The sequence below is a fragment of the Hyperoodon ampullatus genome (assembly GCF_949752795.1).
Source record: "Hyperoodon ampullatus genome assembly, chromosome: 3".
Lineage (NCBI taxonomy): Eukaryota > Metazoa > Chordata > Mammalia > Artiodactyla > Ziphiidae > Hyperoodon > Hyperoodon ampullatus.
Window position 1 is genome coordinate 111,720,416 of NC_136916.1, and position 17,174 is coordinate 111,737,589.

Here is a 17,174-nt window from a genome sequence, read left to right on the forward strand (position 1 = left end):
CGTACCGCAAAAAAAAAAAAAAAAACAAGCATATACCTATGAATTCTGTATCAAATTTTGATACATTGTAGATTATCAAGCCTATTTGCTTGGGCTCCTCCCTCATTTTTAATGGAGATTTTTCCCCAACTCTGCATATACCTGAGTATTGGAAATGTGTCATTACTTGGGAGAACTGTAGCTCTGCACTGCTTTCTTTATTCTCAATTCAGATTGATGTATATTGATTTTTGTAAAATTTACAGGTGAGTGTACACTGGTCACAAAGACACTATGCATGCCAGCTAGTTTTCTGCATGCTCTCCTCCACTAAAAAAAAATTTTTCCCCACATTCCTCTGGATGTCACCTTCCAATGTTGACTCTTGGGAGTCATTAAAGCAGATAGTGAGAGCTGTTCTGAAGTCTTTAGCTCTTTTTTTTTTTTAACATATGGCTTTAGTTTGTTTTTAATTAAGTTATACTTGACTTGACAGTATTATATTAGTTTCAGGTGTATAATATAATGATTTGATATTTTTATACATTATGAAGCGATCACCACAATAAGTCCAGTTAACATCTGTCACCATACAAAGTTGTTACAATATTATTGACTATATTCCCTATGTATATATTACATCCCTGTGACTTGTTTATTTCACAGCTGGAAGTTTGTACCTCAGTTCCCTTCACATATTTCATCCACCCCCACCCAAGCAACTACCAGTTTCTTCTCTGTATCTACTAATCTGTTTCTGTTTTGTTTCATTTGTTCATTGTTTTGGTTTTTAGATTCTACACATGTGTGAAATCATATGGTATTTGTCTTTCTCTTTCTGACTTATCTCACTTAGCATAATACCCTCTAGGTCCATCCATGTTGTCGCAAATGGCAGGATTTCATTCTTTTTATGGCTGAGTAATATTCCATTGCATATATAAATACCACATCTTATTCATTCATCTATCAATTGGCACTTAGGTTGCTTCCATATCTTGGCTATTGTAAATAGCACTACAACGAACATAGGGTACATATATCTCTTTGAATTAGTGTTTTCATTCTCTTCAGATAAATACCAGAAGTAGAATTGCAGGATCATACAGTAGTTCTACTTTTAGTTTTTTGAGGAACCTCCATTCTGTTTTCCACAGTGGCTGTACCAATTTACATTCCCACCAACAGTGCACTAGGGTTCCTTTTTCTCTACATCCTTGTTCTTTTTAGGTCTCCCTCAGAGCTCTAGAGCCACTCTACCCCTGCAGAGCACCCAAGCAAGTTGTTTCGGTCAGGGCTCTGAAAGGTGCAGATGCATCAGCTTACCCCATGATCCTCCCACAGAGTAACAGTCAGTTGAGCAATAATAAGCAAATCCATAACATATATCGTAATACAGGTAGCTTGGTGTTAACTGTGAGTTCTGAAGGCCTCGGGTCATAGGTTTATATTCAGAACAAGGAATGTCAATATTTATTTTTAACAATTTAACTTTAAATCAAAAATCCATTCTAAACAGATTTCAAGTTTCTAGATTAGTTTAATTGAAGATCAAGCTGAGAAGATATGTAAGCAGCTAAAAATTATTACCATTTGCAAACACTTATTTGTATGAAACAGGATTTTCTCACTATCACTCACTCTAAAATTCTCTCTGATCTACTTCCTTCCCACTGACTTCTTTGACACCATTCCCTAACCCTATTTTTCTGAATTCCAAATGTACTTCACCATGATGAAAGTAATGTAGCTTTTGGAACGACTCTGACTTCCCCTATCCTCATTACTGGGCCTTGAGACTTTCGGCTATTTATCCTTTCAGAACCTTGGTGTCCTTACCAGCAAAGCAAAATGGTTGTGAGGATTACATGAGGTTATTATGTAAGCAGCCTAGCACAATAAATGTTAGATCCCTTTTTTTTTCATTAAATACATGCAATTTTCAATACTTTGGGGGGATTTTTCTGCTGCTCTTTTAAACTGTAAGCTCTATAGCAAAGAATATTCAATTGTGTGCAACTTCCCAAATAGTAGGCACTTGATGTTTTTTGTTGAAACAAACAAAAAGATAATAAATGGATTACTCTAATCGAGATCAATGGGATAGTTTGATAGATTTCTTGCAATAATAAAAGTAATCATCATATTCTATATTGTACTTTTCTTCTTAAGGATTAAAAATAAAACAATTAGGACTCATCAAACTTTATAACACACATGGTGAAAAATGATAAATAATAATGGCCCACAGCTGTGGAGGAAAAATATTCAATTCCTAAATACCAGTAATTCTCATTTCATAAGAAGCAGAATACATAGGATTTGCCTTAAAATTATACAACAAAGCAATGAAAGGTAAGAGAGAACTGGAACAAAACCACTTTTCTGAGAAAAGTATTCTTTCCTTAATAGCATTTTGTCACTAAAATTAAAACAAAGCAGTATTTTCTCTTGGTCTAGAATCAGACAACCATTGCAGGATTTTGACCAGAATCACGGCATGATTTAGTGAGGATTCCTGACATATTGGAGCTGAGGCGTGAATTTAAAAAGAAGTATACTTACTGTCTAAGAATCAAGTCATGGTGATGCCAGTGTCTTCTAGAAAATAGAGGTGTTTCCAGAAGTCTGCAATGAAAGAAAAAATGAATGGTATTTAGAGCATCCATCTGCCTTCCAGGAATTTATATGCTAAGGAATAATTGTATAAGAAGCTTTCCATTAGATTATTTTATCTACAATCCTTTCATTTTCTTTTTTTTAATATTTAATTTTAATCTTTTTGGCTGCATTGGGCTTTGTTGCTGCGCGTGGGCTTTCTCTAGTTGTGGCAAGTGGGGGCTACTCTTCATTGTTGTGTGTGGGCTTCTCATTGCAGTAGCTTCTCTTGTTGCTGAGCATGGGCTCTAGGTGCACAGGCTTCAGTAGTTGTAGCACACAGGCTCAGTAGTTGTGGCACGTGGGCTCTAGAGCACAGGCTCAGTAGTTGTGGCTCACGGGCTTAGTTGCTCCATGGCATGTGGGATCTTCCTGGACCAGGGCTCGAACCCGTGTCCCCTGCATTGGCAGGAGGATTCTTAACCACTGAGCCACCAGAAAAGTCCCTCATTTTCTTTTAATTAAGCTGTATAATCATAATCATTTAGGGAAGCAGGCAAGGGCAACAACATTAAGATTAAAAAATGACATGATGCATGAGTTCCTTATGTATTGAACAGCTTAGCAGGAGTGGGTTGGAAGCAGACTGAAAATAGGACAAGACAGTGTTAGGTTCTTAATGTTGCTAGAAATTTCTGTGGATCAACTGTAAAGAGAGAGGTGGAATCCGAGGTACCTGCCCCACTTCAAGTATTCTCAGCATCCTCCTCATTTTTATCTAAAGTTTCAAGTTTCAAACTGTTTAGGTCATATGTGAAATGTGGTTGTTTTTGAGCAATGTAACGTATCTGTGGGTAATGTATCCACAATGCATTGAAAGTTGAAATTCATAAAAAACAAAGGGATGGTTGGTCATGAGTTCAGAATATGGGTAATATAGTGAGTAAAATCTGTAGTTTTTTTACAATTTACATCATGGCCATAATATCATCACTATTCCATTTTTACAGTCTTTGAGCACAAAAGATCAACCTAAGAAATAAGAATAGATTGATAGATACTGATATATTTTATATTACATATGTACGTGTGTGTACATGTGTGCATATAACCTTCCCATCACACAGGTGCAGACACACCACACACACACACACACACACATCTACCTACATACTGGAATCTTTCACCATTCTGGTTCTATTGGACAGGATGGATATAGATAGAGGAGTAAGAGAGAGAGGAAAGAAAGAGAATTGAAACATACTGTAAATAGATGGAGTCTTGTTTACAGCAATTCCTTAACATTTGTTTTACAACAGTTGTTTCCATGTTCAGCCCACACCAGCTGTTCCCCAAACATAGAGTTTTTAAAACTAATATGCTTTGCACCAACACAATTCTCCATAGAATGTTTAATGCATTGTAATCTTTGTCTTATTACTGCTCTTGTTCTGACTACATCCAGCCCATCCCAAATTTCAAAAGAATTTTAGGGAAGTAGCCATTTGTGGAATGGAAAAAATGATTTCTACATTTCAAAACTATAAGGTGGCTCATGAGCAAGATTTGCTAAAAAATGTTTCCTACACCAGGACTCTGTTTAGCCTTTAAATACCACTGTGAATGTTGAGCCAGATGCTTTATTAATAAATGTCATCTTTTCAAGTGAGTTCAGTATTAATATTGATACAAACTTTCTTCCTGCTCTTAATTTTGCATCTCAATAAAGATATGAATGTTGGCAAGCACTGCTATTGACAATTGATAAAATTATGCAAACACAATGTTTTTGCAGCTTTTGAGTAAATACTGCATGCTAATATATTCCAAAGTGTTTTCTGTGTTCTTGTAGGAGCTGAATTTGTGTAGGTGGACCGCACCAGGGATGTGCTTTTCTAAGCCTGTTACACTTATCTCAGCAGAGCTGTTGTTTGCCTCCTAATAAGCAATTTGGTAGTTTTATCATGAGCTCTGGGGCCCTCCAAAGATCATTTATATAATGACATATTGTGAAAGCAAGTCTCTCTAGAATTTTTTGAAGGTAATAATTATTTCATATATTTGTTCTGTCACCACAGTGGTGCTTTCAAAAAGCTTTCTGCTAATTTTCAGCCTAAATTAGATGCCATAGGTTTGTTCTTCAGTTGTAACAAAATGGTTTGGGCCATAAAGGAACATATGTTTTGAAGCAGATTTTTAAAATATCTAACTTGAAAAGGAAAAACATTCACCTAGCTAATGATTCTTTTATACTCCTGTCCTTAGATTTTCAGGAGATAATTTGGGAAATTAATATATCAACACATAGAAGAAAACCTAAATAAAGGGGAAGTAGAAAGGAGTTGAGTAGTTTACAAATACCCGAGTGAGGTCTTTCTAACTGTACATGACACCCAGAATGATTCTGTATTTTCAAGAAATGTGTCAATATAAATTATTTGAATGTTCATAAAAATTAAAGAATTATGCCCTACTGGGCGACACTCTGAAGAAATGATTTAAAAGAAGAAAAAGAAAACTTTGAGTAAATTTAGTGGTGTTATTAATTTAGTCTTATAAGCAGTATATTCCTACTCTGATGAGTTTGGCCATAGCCTCAACACAAAATAAAATTTGCTATGCATAAAGATACTTCCCAAGGAGAACTAATTAAAACTAGATTTTGAAACAAAATTAGGAGACTACCATATCAATGGTCTCCCAATCTTTATGACTATAAAAAAGTTTATATACCTCTAATACATGTATTTGTAATATTTATGAAATATATACATATATTACATAATTCATAAATATTATGTACATTAGAAAACATACACAAAGTAGGAAACTTAAAAGGCTAAGATAAAAATAGACATGAATAGATGTTTGGATTGTCAGTCCCTGAGGAATACACTCTCTCCTTTGGAGAACACTGCTCCATAATAACAGCAAATACTTATTGTGCCAGGTCTCATTCTAAGAGCTTCGATATATTAGCTCACTTAATTCACATAACAACCCTCTGAAGTTCATACTGTTAGTATCTCCATTTTACAGACAGATGAGGGATCTGAAGCCTCGAGGAGCTGAGTGATTTGCTTAAGGTCATACAACTAGGAAGTGGTAGAGCTGGGATTCACACCCAGAAAATGTGGTCCAGAGTATGGATATTCAACATGCTATACAGAGAAAGGTTTATTGGTCACACTTCATACTTCACACGTAACCCCTCAATCCTTTGTGCATCTTATCTCACTGCCTCCCTTAGCTGTTACCTAATAGAAATTATGCTATTTTTAAGATTAACAGAAGTTATCCTTACAATCAAAAACAAGTTATGAATAGAGAGGAAGGTAAAGGTGCTTTCTATAACAGAAGAGTGTATTCATTTATTTACCTTGCATCTCCCCAAATGCTCCCCAACTACCCCTCCCAGTGACCTCTTTAGAGCAAGCATCAGTCATGCTACAAAAGATCTCCTGATGAGAAGGAAGGAATATTTGACCCGTGCAACTTTTTCCACATTCGTTAATTAGGGCATCTCCATTATCAGAAAGTAAAGGTAGTAGTGTAATTATCTTCTTTGAACAGTGTTTTGGGGTCTAGTATAAATCCCTAGTTTCATTACTTGAAATAAAGAGGTCCTTTAATTGTTTATAGGTAATACTGTAATTCAAAATTCAAGAAAAAAGTGAAATTCTGTTGAATAAGGAATCTCTTGCAACCTGACCTATGGAATATTTGTTTTTATTGGTAATTGTTTCAACAACAACAACAAAAGACTAATTGGCTACACTCATTTATCATAATAGTACAAATGAGGCCACTGAGAGAAATCTTAATGGAGAATACATAAAACAGGACATAGCCAGTTAGAACAAATAATCTCGTCACAGTCACAGAGTTAAAAAACTATTAGAGGGGCTTCCGTGGTGGCGCAGTGGTTAGGAATCCACCTGCCAATGCTGGGGACACGAGTTTGATCCCTGGTCTGGGAAGATCCCACATGCCATGGAGCAACTAAGCCCATGCTCCCCAACTACTGAGCCTGTGCTCTAGAGCCCACGTGTCACAACTACTGAGCCCGCATGCCACAACTACTGAAGCCCATGCACCCTAGAGCCCTTGCGCCACAGCTACTGAGCCCATGCACTGCAACTACTGAAGCCCACATGCTCTAGGGCCCATGTGCCACAAATCCTGAGCTCGCATGCTGCAACTACTGAAGCCCATGCACCTAGAGCCTGTGCACCACAACAAGAGAAGCTCCCGTTTGCCACAACTAGAGAAAGCCCATGTGCAGCAACAAAGATCCAATGCAGCAGAAAAAAAAAAAAAAAAAAGTAGAGAAGGCCCATTATTGATCCAGAACTGTGATTGACACCTGGTAGGTGCTCAGTAAATAATTAGAACTGGCACTGAGGTTACATAAGGAGTTAATGTTTTCTATTCCATTCTAGGATGTAACTATCATTAATAACATTGCTTTTGAAAGGAAAGTGGTATCCCAAATTCTAATTTGAGATTCCAATCACAGGTTAACACAGGTGTTCCATGATACTGGTGAAGGAAGTATTGGCCACTTGGCAAGAAGAAACTCAGTCTCCAGTCATGATTTTCCAAAGCCTCATCCTACAAATGAGAGCAGCTACCAGCCACATGAAGAGAAGAAAAAGCCTCCCCACACCCAAACACCTTGGAAGGAAGGTAATTTGGAAATAATTTTCCTGACTTAAAGGGAGTCTCTCTGCTCCTGGCATAGCCTGGCCTTGCTGTTCCCAGGCAAGGTGTTCAGGAAGAGTTTGTAATAACTGTTTGCTATTTTCTATATTACGGATTTTTAAATAACATTTTCTTAGCAAGAAAGACATATCTTTAAAGGACAAACTCCTATAAAAGAGAGTTAGTGCATTTACCTTGAAGCTTAATAGGTATGCATTTATTTCAAGTAGGGTATTTTCAAAAGGAAAAATTTCTAGTTACTTATTCAGAACAGCCATTTTTATCAGTGCTTTTCCCTTCTCTTCTTGAATCAATGCTCTTCATTATTACTGTGGCCATGATTAAAAACTCAGAAGAAAAGTAATAAACTCCCTCAAATTTAAATTAATTAGATGACCCAAAGGTTTTCTTTAACCTCTTCTTTTCAATCTCATTCTTTATGCAGGTTGTATGTTTTCCTCAGATGTATTTATCAAATGCTTTCTTCATTGAATAATTACATTCCTAAGTCTAAGACTTCTTGCAGGCTATATCTATACCTGAAAATGTACTTGGCTCTCACCTGTGGTAGCTTATGTTTTTTTTTAACATTCCTGCAATTTTTCCTTTTCCTTTAATCCTTTCCTAGCTTCAGGGCAGGAAGTAAATATCTACAGATTCTACATAACAAATATTAATCGTTCCTATATACCAGTCCTTGGACCACTGCTGTTACAGAGTTTGTACCACCTGTAGCAAAATGAAAACATAAGGTGCACGCATGCACGCGCACACACACACACACATCCCTATTGGTATAAAGGTGCCAGCTGAAACTACCTTTTCTTGAGAAGACTTATCCTTTATTCTAAAATTATGTTCTTACACTTTTTAAAATATTAATATATCCTGTTTCTTATATAATAATGTCAATGGTAGATGAAGTGTCTTTTTAAACTTTTTTTCATTATTTGTAAAAATAAAATTTGTTTATAAGCAGGGCTTCATTTTATTTGATTTTCAAACTTTGGGGAGAAATTTCCCTAATCTTTTCAATTCAAAAGTCTGGGAGCCACTTGTCTAAATAACTGACTTGACCCTTCTTTGTTAACCACTTTGCAAGGTAATCCCTTTGTTACATGTATCTTAACATGTTATTTATTTAATTAAACTTACTGGATGTCATTCCATCAACTCCATTCCAGTCAGCAATCATTTCACAAAAGTAGAAAAATCAGAATATATGTTTGTCTTAGTCTATACAATGATTAAACTGTATCAGGTATAGACAGGTACCTAATAAATAATGTCCAATGCTGGTATTAAGAGATTTTGTTTCCATTTCAAAAATACTTTAGGAAAATCATTTGGTTTGATGGAATCATCTCTTTTAATTGATGTATTTCTAAAATGTGATAAGAAAATAATTATGGGCAATACTGAGTACTAAAGTCAAAATGAATTTGCTAGCCAGTTAGCAATAATTCAGAAGATAATATGTAAGAGTGAATTTTATCTTCAGTAATAAACAGTAATGTATTCTCAAGGATTATGGCTTTTTTACTGAACACCTAAACAAGGCACCTTTGAAGAGCTAAGCACCTGCTAAGTCAATTTAATTTGAATTCGGGTTGGGTGCCAGAAGTCCTGAATTTCACTTCTAGTTCCATCATTAAGCAATTGTAGGACCTTGGATGAATTACCTCAACACCCTGAATCTTAATGTTCTTCTTCCTAAAAGACAAGGCATGAATTAGATGATTTCTAAAATCGCTTGCAATTCTCACATTAAATGAGTCTGAGATGCAACTCTTTTGATCCCAGAAAATAGCAAACATTGTTATCCTGCTTTTGTACCTGGAAATAATCTCTTTAAAGGAAATTCTACCATTTGCAGCAACATGGATGAACCTGGTGGACACTAGGCTAAGTAAAATAAGTCAGACACAGAAAGACAAATACTGCATGATTTCACTTATATGTGGAATTTTTAAAAGTTAAACTCATAAAATCAGAGAGTAAAAAGCTGAGGGATTAGGGAAATGGAAAGATGTTGGTCAAAGAGTATGAAGGTTCAGTTATTGGGGATGAATAAGTGCTGGAGATCTAAATTACAGCCTGGTGATGATAATACTGTACCATATGCTTGAAATTTTCTAAAAGGATAGATCTTAAATCAAATCTTCTCACACACACACAAGGGTAAATATGTACATGGGATGATGTTATTCAGCTTGATTATGATGACCTTTTATATACACACATCTACACACAGAGAGTTGTAAACCTTAAATATATACAATTTCCATATGTCAAAGATATCTTAAAGTTGCTTTAAAAAAAGAGTCTCTTCCCCAAAAAAGGAAGAAAGAACTTCAGATTCTCCAAGTTTATTTGAATAAGCAGAGCTGAGAAATGGAATCATGGAAGCAACACTTCCAAATCCTGGTACTACAGCCTCCTGGAATGGCCTTAATGATCTCACTGGTATTAGCATAATTTTTTAAAGTCATCAAAGTAAACTCAATTTGAAATCTCTTTAAGAAAAACATGGCATAGAGTAATTTAAGGAGAAGGATTTTGTAAATGAAATAAAAAATAGGGTGCTGGAAATTTTAAATGGCTTGGAATCACTGTGATTAGACAACTCCTGTAAAAGCAGAACAGTAATACAGTTATGAATATAGTCCCTGGTGACTTACTGCTTGACTCATCCAATATCGTGCCCTTCCTACTCCAGTTAAAATGTTATCTCCCATCAAAATATGACATGCAAAAACAACATGCCAGTAACTCTAGGCCTTGGGGAACTGCAATGAATATCATTCAAATTAATTCTGACTGACATTTTGGTAAATCACCTCTTGAAGTCAGGAAGGGAACATTTTTAAAGCACTTTAGCAGTGCCAAAATAGTAAGGAGTAAAACCACATTCATCATGCAGGAGGTAAAGTGCCAAGAGAGTCTGAAGCCAGAAAACTGGCAGCCACATCATCTCAATTGGAACATGAGTGATGGGTCTTCATCAACAAGCAAGTATTGATTTAGCAACTCTCACTGTATAAATGGTATATCAGGTGAGATATATATGGAAAGAGAAATATTCATGTGCTCTCATTTATATTTTAGAAAGGCAGTTCAATAACTATGAGCAAGGCTTTGGAAACAGCAAAAACCTGTTCAAATATGGGCTCTGCCACTCATCAGCTGCTGGGCTTTAAGAAAGTTAATTTATCTAAGCCTCAGTTTTCTGAAGTATAAAATGCAGATGATGAAAACACATATTTCATATGGCTGATGGCAAAACTAAATGAGATGATGCATGTATAGTGCTCAGCACAGTGTTGGGCATAAATTAATAAAAGCTGCTGTTGCTATTATATATATAATATATATATATATAGTATATAACTATAATAGTTAAAGCTTAAACCCATTACAAGTGGGACTAATTATAAAATAATGACTCAGAATTCTAGTTATAGTTCTACTTGTAAATAATAACCCTTTCAGAGGGAGGAAACTAGTATTCATTGAGCATTTACTATGCTAGACACCAAGGTGAGTCCTTTACATATATTTACACACATTAGATCATTTAATCCTCTTGTCACAAAGAAACTAAGGTTCTAAGAGTTTATAACAATTTACCCAAGGTGATAGAGCTAAAAGTTGTTAAAGTCAGGATTTGTCCCTAAGCCTGTCCTCAAAGCCAGTCAACCTCATCCTATACTTCAGAGATAACAAAACTATCAGCTGAGGCTGTTCCTCTTTCAGATTCACCCCCTTCCTCACCCAGCCCATTGACACTGCTCTAGTCAGATAGATCTTTATCCCTAATCACCTTAACTATTATAATAATGACAACTGGGCTCTTCTCCAGGATTTCCTTGCCCCAATCCATTCTTATTTCCAGTTGCCAGAATAAACTTCCTGAAGCTCAGTTCCTAATCTTCAATGATTCCCACTACAGATAGGACTAAGTCAAAATACATCAGGGCTTCCCTGGTGGCGCAGTGGTTGAGAATCTGCCTGCTAATGCAGGGGACACGGGTTCGAGCCCTGGTCTGGGAGGATCCCACATGCCGCGGAGCAACTAGGCCTGTGAGCCACAACTACTGAGCCTGCGCGTCTGGAGCCTGTGCTCTGCAGCAAGAGAGGCTGCGATAGTGGGAGGCCCGCGCACCGCGATGAAGAGTGGCCCCACTTCCCAGAACTAGAGAAAGCCCTGGCACAGAAACGAAGACCCAACACAGCAAAAATAAATAAATAAGTTAATAAACTCCTACCCCCAACATCTTCTTTAAAAAAAAACAAAAAAAAAACACATCAGCTTTTCAGTATTTTCAATAACCAGGTGTAAATCCTTCTTTTCATTCTATTTCCCTCCCAGCTTTTGCTGCATTTTGGATGGTGCAGTTGACCTGGATTAGCCATGGTTTCCTGGATAATGCCTAGCAACCCTGGGCATTTTCATACGGTTATATAAGTTAAGGACACCCTTACTTTCCTTGCTTTGCTGCCTTCAACAGCTCCCTGTCCATCCCACGCCACCCCCCAAACTTCCCTCACCCAGCCCCATCAAAACCTTACCCATATTCTAGGGCTCAGCACAAATATTGTTTCATTAATCAAACTTTTCTGGTCATTCCCCTCTCACTGTGACCATTCCCTCCTCTCAATATCCACAGCTCTTCATTTGTGCCTCCATTACAGTACTTTTCATTTTCTGCCATATAGTATCTTAGGCTATCATTTTCTTGAAAGTAGAAACTGAGTCTTATTTATTAAGCATTCCAGCGATTTGAATATAGTAATAGTTAGAGCCAACACTTATCTATCATTTATTATGTTCCAAGCATTGTTCAAAGATCTTTTACATAAATTAACTCAACCCACACAACAGACCCATTAGGTAGGTGTGGTAGGCAGCCTTTGAGATGGACCCCCAATGATCCTCAATTCCTAGTATTCACACCTGTCTGTAATCAACTCTTCTGGATATAGTGAAGCTTCTGGCCAACAGCTAGAGAGGATCTCAGGCCCTCAGTCTGATAGTCCATGAAGAACTGAATCCTGCTAAGAACATATGAGCTTGTCAGCAGACCCTCACGCAGCTGAGCCTTCGGGTGAGACCACAGCCCTCTTGCTGATACTCTAAATGCAGCTTTATGAAAGGCCTTGAAGCAGAGGCACCCACCTAGGCCATACCTGGATTCCTAACTCAGTTTCATGGTAATTTGTTATACAGCAATAGGTGATACATTATTATTATCATTTCTACTTTTTAGGTGAGAACGCTGAGGCTCATGTACCTAGTAAATAACAGGGACGGGATTCAAACAAGAGCAGTATACCTCCAGAGTCCACAGAGCCAACTTGCCTCATAAATGAATGAATGAAAGTTCTTTCCCTAAATTGGACCACTTACTATACCATAGCCAAGTGACTTTAACTCAAACAAACAATTTAGAGTCGACTGCAAAAGGGTTTATAGTATCTTAATTCACAATTGTACCACTGGGTCTCTGTTGATATCAGACATAAGTATATTACATTAAATATACTTATTTCAATATGTGTTCATGTCTATGTTCCTATGTGAAACTTGGGTCACCTGTGTAGCTTTACTGATATGTTCATAAACTTACACTGGGAACTCTCTTTATCTCAGTTTATATTTAGAGCTTAAAACATAGTTGGGGGTTTTCCCTGGAGGCACAGTGGTTGAGAGTCCACCTGCCAATGCAGGGGACACGGGTTTGTGCCCTGGTCCGGGAAGATCCCACATGCCGCGGAGCAGCTGGGCCCGTGAGCCATGGCCGCTGAGCCTGTGCGTCCGGAGCCTGTGCTCCGCAATGGGAGAGGCCACAACAGTGAGAGGCCTGCATACTGCAAAAAAACAAAAACAAAAACAAGAAACATAGTTGGTACTAAGTATGGGTGATGGTGAAAGAAGCTTTGGAATCTCACTAACCTGGATTTGAGGCCCACCTCCAATAATTTCTGCCAGTTGGTATTAGGCAACTGAGGGTAGGCACACAACCTCTCTGAGCCACAGTTACCACCAATGCACAATGGGAGCAGGAAGAGTACCTACCCTCAGAGAGGCCTAGGTTTAGTGTCTGGTATAATTAAATCACTTATGGCAGTGCCTGGTCATTTTCTCTAAGCCTTGCTCAAATTCCATGTGTTTAACAAGGTCTTCCTCAGCCACAAAAATTTTAAATGGTCAATTCCTCTTCAGAATTCCTCTAGCATTTATCTGTCCTGCTGATGACACACAATGATCACAGTATCTACTAGAAGGCAAGAAAAGATGTTAATACCTTTATGATGTAAAATTAAATTATTCATTCATAAAGTCCTAACTGAACATGCAGTGTCAGGCCTACATCTTAGTAATGAGGGACTCCCTAAAACAGTGTTCTAAATAAAGAAGGTGGCCAGTAAGTATCTGTTGAATTAATAAATGAACTCTCTGTACTATACCATTTTACTATCACAAGGAAAAAAAGTGAACTCTCTCATACATTTTGAAAATAACTGTCCTCATAGGGTTGACAAAATCTTGTTGAGAAGTAGGAGTATGACTGAGCTGACTTCCTGAGGCTGAGCCTCAGTGTGGTGCAGGGTCTGTACTGAGTGCGGTCTCGGTGTCACCCCATTTGCATTCATCTCTGCATGGTAGGAGGGAAGTTTGGAATTACACTTCCCATAAGTCCTTGGCCTTCTCACGGCCCTTAGTGCCTATAAAAGGCACTGTCACCGGCTGAAACTCATTCCCCAGTGGCAACTGCAGGCAGGAAGCTTAGATTATGTGAGGTGTGACCTGCTTTTGACTTCTGAGGATTTCTACTAAGAATCAGCCACAACGGTGCTACAAGGCGTTGAGATCATTGGCTGCAGTTTCCCTGCAAACCCTGTCTCATTGGATTTCCTGAAATATTTCCTGAAAGGTCTCCTGACTTCATCCTCTCAGAATTTCCAGAAGTTGTATACATCTTTAATTCCTCTAATAAATTAGAGGAATTTCTAATTTCTAACCAAAATACCTTGGTGGCTTCTGATTTTCTGATCGAACTCAGATTCATAGACTAGGCTATGATTTGGTGATTTAATAGTTAATAAGTGTCATTCACTAAACACAAAAGCACTTCCCAATAGAAAATGCCTCTCAATTATTCTTCCCCAGGAGAATTTACAGAATTGCAGTAATGAAAGCTGTAAGTGCCCTTCTACTATCAGTGAATTATGTTACTATACCTACTCCTAATGAATTTATTACTTACAATTTCTAATCGTCCCTGGAATTCTTACTTTTGGGGATAAAAGTGATGGAAGAGTTGAAAGTCATAGCACAATATAATGATACAGATTATAATGGAAACACATATCTATTCCTAATATCATAGCCTATGGATCAGATGCCAGACCTAGATTGCCTGGGTTCAAATTCCAGCTCTTACACTTAATCACTGAGTCTCAGTTTCTTCCTCTGTAAAATGGGAAAAAACCTTATAGGGTAGTTGAGAAGAAAAAATGAGTTAATATATGAAAAGTGCTTAAAACAATGTCTAGAACTATAATAAAAATGGTTACTATGTCTGTCTGGTTATTTTATTATCATTATTACTTAGTCACAACAGATGGCAAGACGGCCAGGATCCTGAATAGTCAAATCTTTACCTAAAGGCTACCTGCTGCCACCAATTCCTGACAGTAGAATTACATGGCACAGGGGGACTCCAGGCAAGTGCACACTTTATAACAATCTACTACCTTGGCAGCCCTGACAGTACCATTCAGAGGGTTTTTTCTTATCCTCTCCCATAAGCCTAGACTAGAAAAGGAAAAGAAACTCCAGTCCCATTTCCATAGGCCCCATGCTCTGTTCATTCTTTCTCATGACTATGACATGAATTTAACATATAGCAGAGGCTTAAAAACAATATAGAGAGACCTTCAAGATGACGGAGGAGTAAGATGTGGAGATCACCTTCCTCCCCATAGATACATCAGAAATACATCTGCATGTGGAACAACTCCTACAGAACACCTACTGAACGCTGGCAGAAGATCTCAGACCTCCCAAAAGGCAAGAAACTCCCCACCTACCTGGGTAGGGCAAAAGAAAAAAGAATAAACAGAGACAAAAGAATAGGGATGGGACCTGCCCCTCAGGGAGGGAGCTGTGAAGGAGGAAAAGTTTCCACACACTAGGAAGCCCCTTCACTGGAGGAGACGGGGGTTGGGGGAGAAGTTTTGGAGCCATGGAGGAGAGCGCCGCAAAAGGGGTGCAGAGGGGAAAGCGGAGAGATTCCCACACAGAGGAGTGGTGCCAACCAGCACTCACCAGCCTGAGAGGTTGTCTGCTCACCTGCCAGGACGGGAGGGGGCTGGGAGGTGAGGCTCGTGCTTCGGAGGTCAGATCCCAGGGAGAGGACTGGGGTTGGCTGCGTGAAAACAGCCTAAAGAGGGTTAGTGCACCACAGCTAGCCAGGAGGGAGTCCAGGAAAAAGTCTGGACCTGCCTAAGAGTCAAGAGACCATTGTTTTGTGGTGCGCCAGGAGAGGGAATTCAGAACACCGCCTAAACGAGCTCCAGAGATGGGAGCGAGCCGTGGCTATCACTGCAACACAGGATCGCCCTGCATTCCGTACCCCTCCCCCCCGGCCTGAGTGAGCCAGAGCCCCTGAGTCAGCTGCTGCTTTAACCCCATCCTGTCTGAGTGCAGAACAGACACCCTCAGGCGACCTACATGCAGAGGCGGGTCCAATCCAAAGCTGAACCCCAGGAGCTGTGTGAACAAAGAAGAGAAAGGGAATTCTCTCCCAGCAGCCTCAGGAGCAGTGGATTAAATCTCCACAATCAACGTGATGTACCCTGCATCTGTAGAATACCTGAATAGACAACAAATCATCCCAAAATTCAGGCAGTGGACTTTGGGAGCAACTGTAGACTTGGGGTTTGCTTTCTGCATCTAATTTGTTTCTGATTTTATGTTTATCTTAGTTTAGTTTTTAGAGTTTATTAACATTGGTACATTTGTTTATTGATTTGGTTGCTCTCTTCCTCCTTTTTTTATATATAGATATATCTTTTTTTTCCTTTTTCACTTTTTGTGAATGCGTATGTGTATGCTTCTTTGTGTGATTTTGTCTGTATAGCTTTGTTTTACCATTTGTCCTAGGGCTCTGTCTTTTTTTTTTTTTTTTTTTTTTTTTTTACTGTAGTTTTTAGCACTTGTTATCATTGGGGTATTTGTTTTCTGGTTTGGTTGTTCTCTCCTTTCTTTCCTTTTTCTTTCTTTTTTTCCTTACTTTAAATTTTTTTTATTTTTAATAATTATTTTTTCTTTTTAATAACTTTATTTTATTTTATTTTATATATATATTTTTTCTTTCTCTTTTCCTCCCTTTTCTTCTGAGCTGTGTGGCTGACAGGGTCTTGGTGCTCTGGCCGGGTGTCCGGTCTGTGCTTCTGAGGTGGGAGAGCCAAGTTCAGCACATTGGTCCACCAGAGACCTCCCAGTTCTACATAACATCAAACAGCGAAAGCTCTCCCACAGATCTCCATCTCAATGCTAAGACCCAACTACACTCCAATGAAAAGGAAGCTACAGTGCTGGACACCTATGCCAAACAACTAGTAAGACAGGAACACAACCTCACCCATTAGCAGAAATGCTGCCTAAAATCATAATAAGGTCACAGACACACCAAAACACACCACTGGATGCAATCCTGCCCACCAGAAAGACAAGATCCAGCCTCATCCACCAGAACACGGGCACTAGTCCCTCCATGAGAAAGCCTACACCACCCAATGAACCAACTGTAGCCACTGGGGGCAGACACCAAAAACAATGGGGACTATGAACCTGCAGCCTACAAAACGGACACCCCGAACAC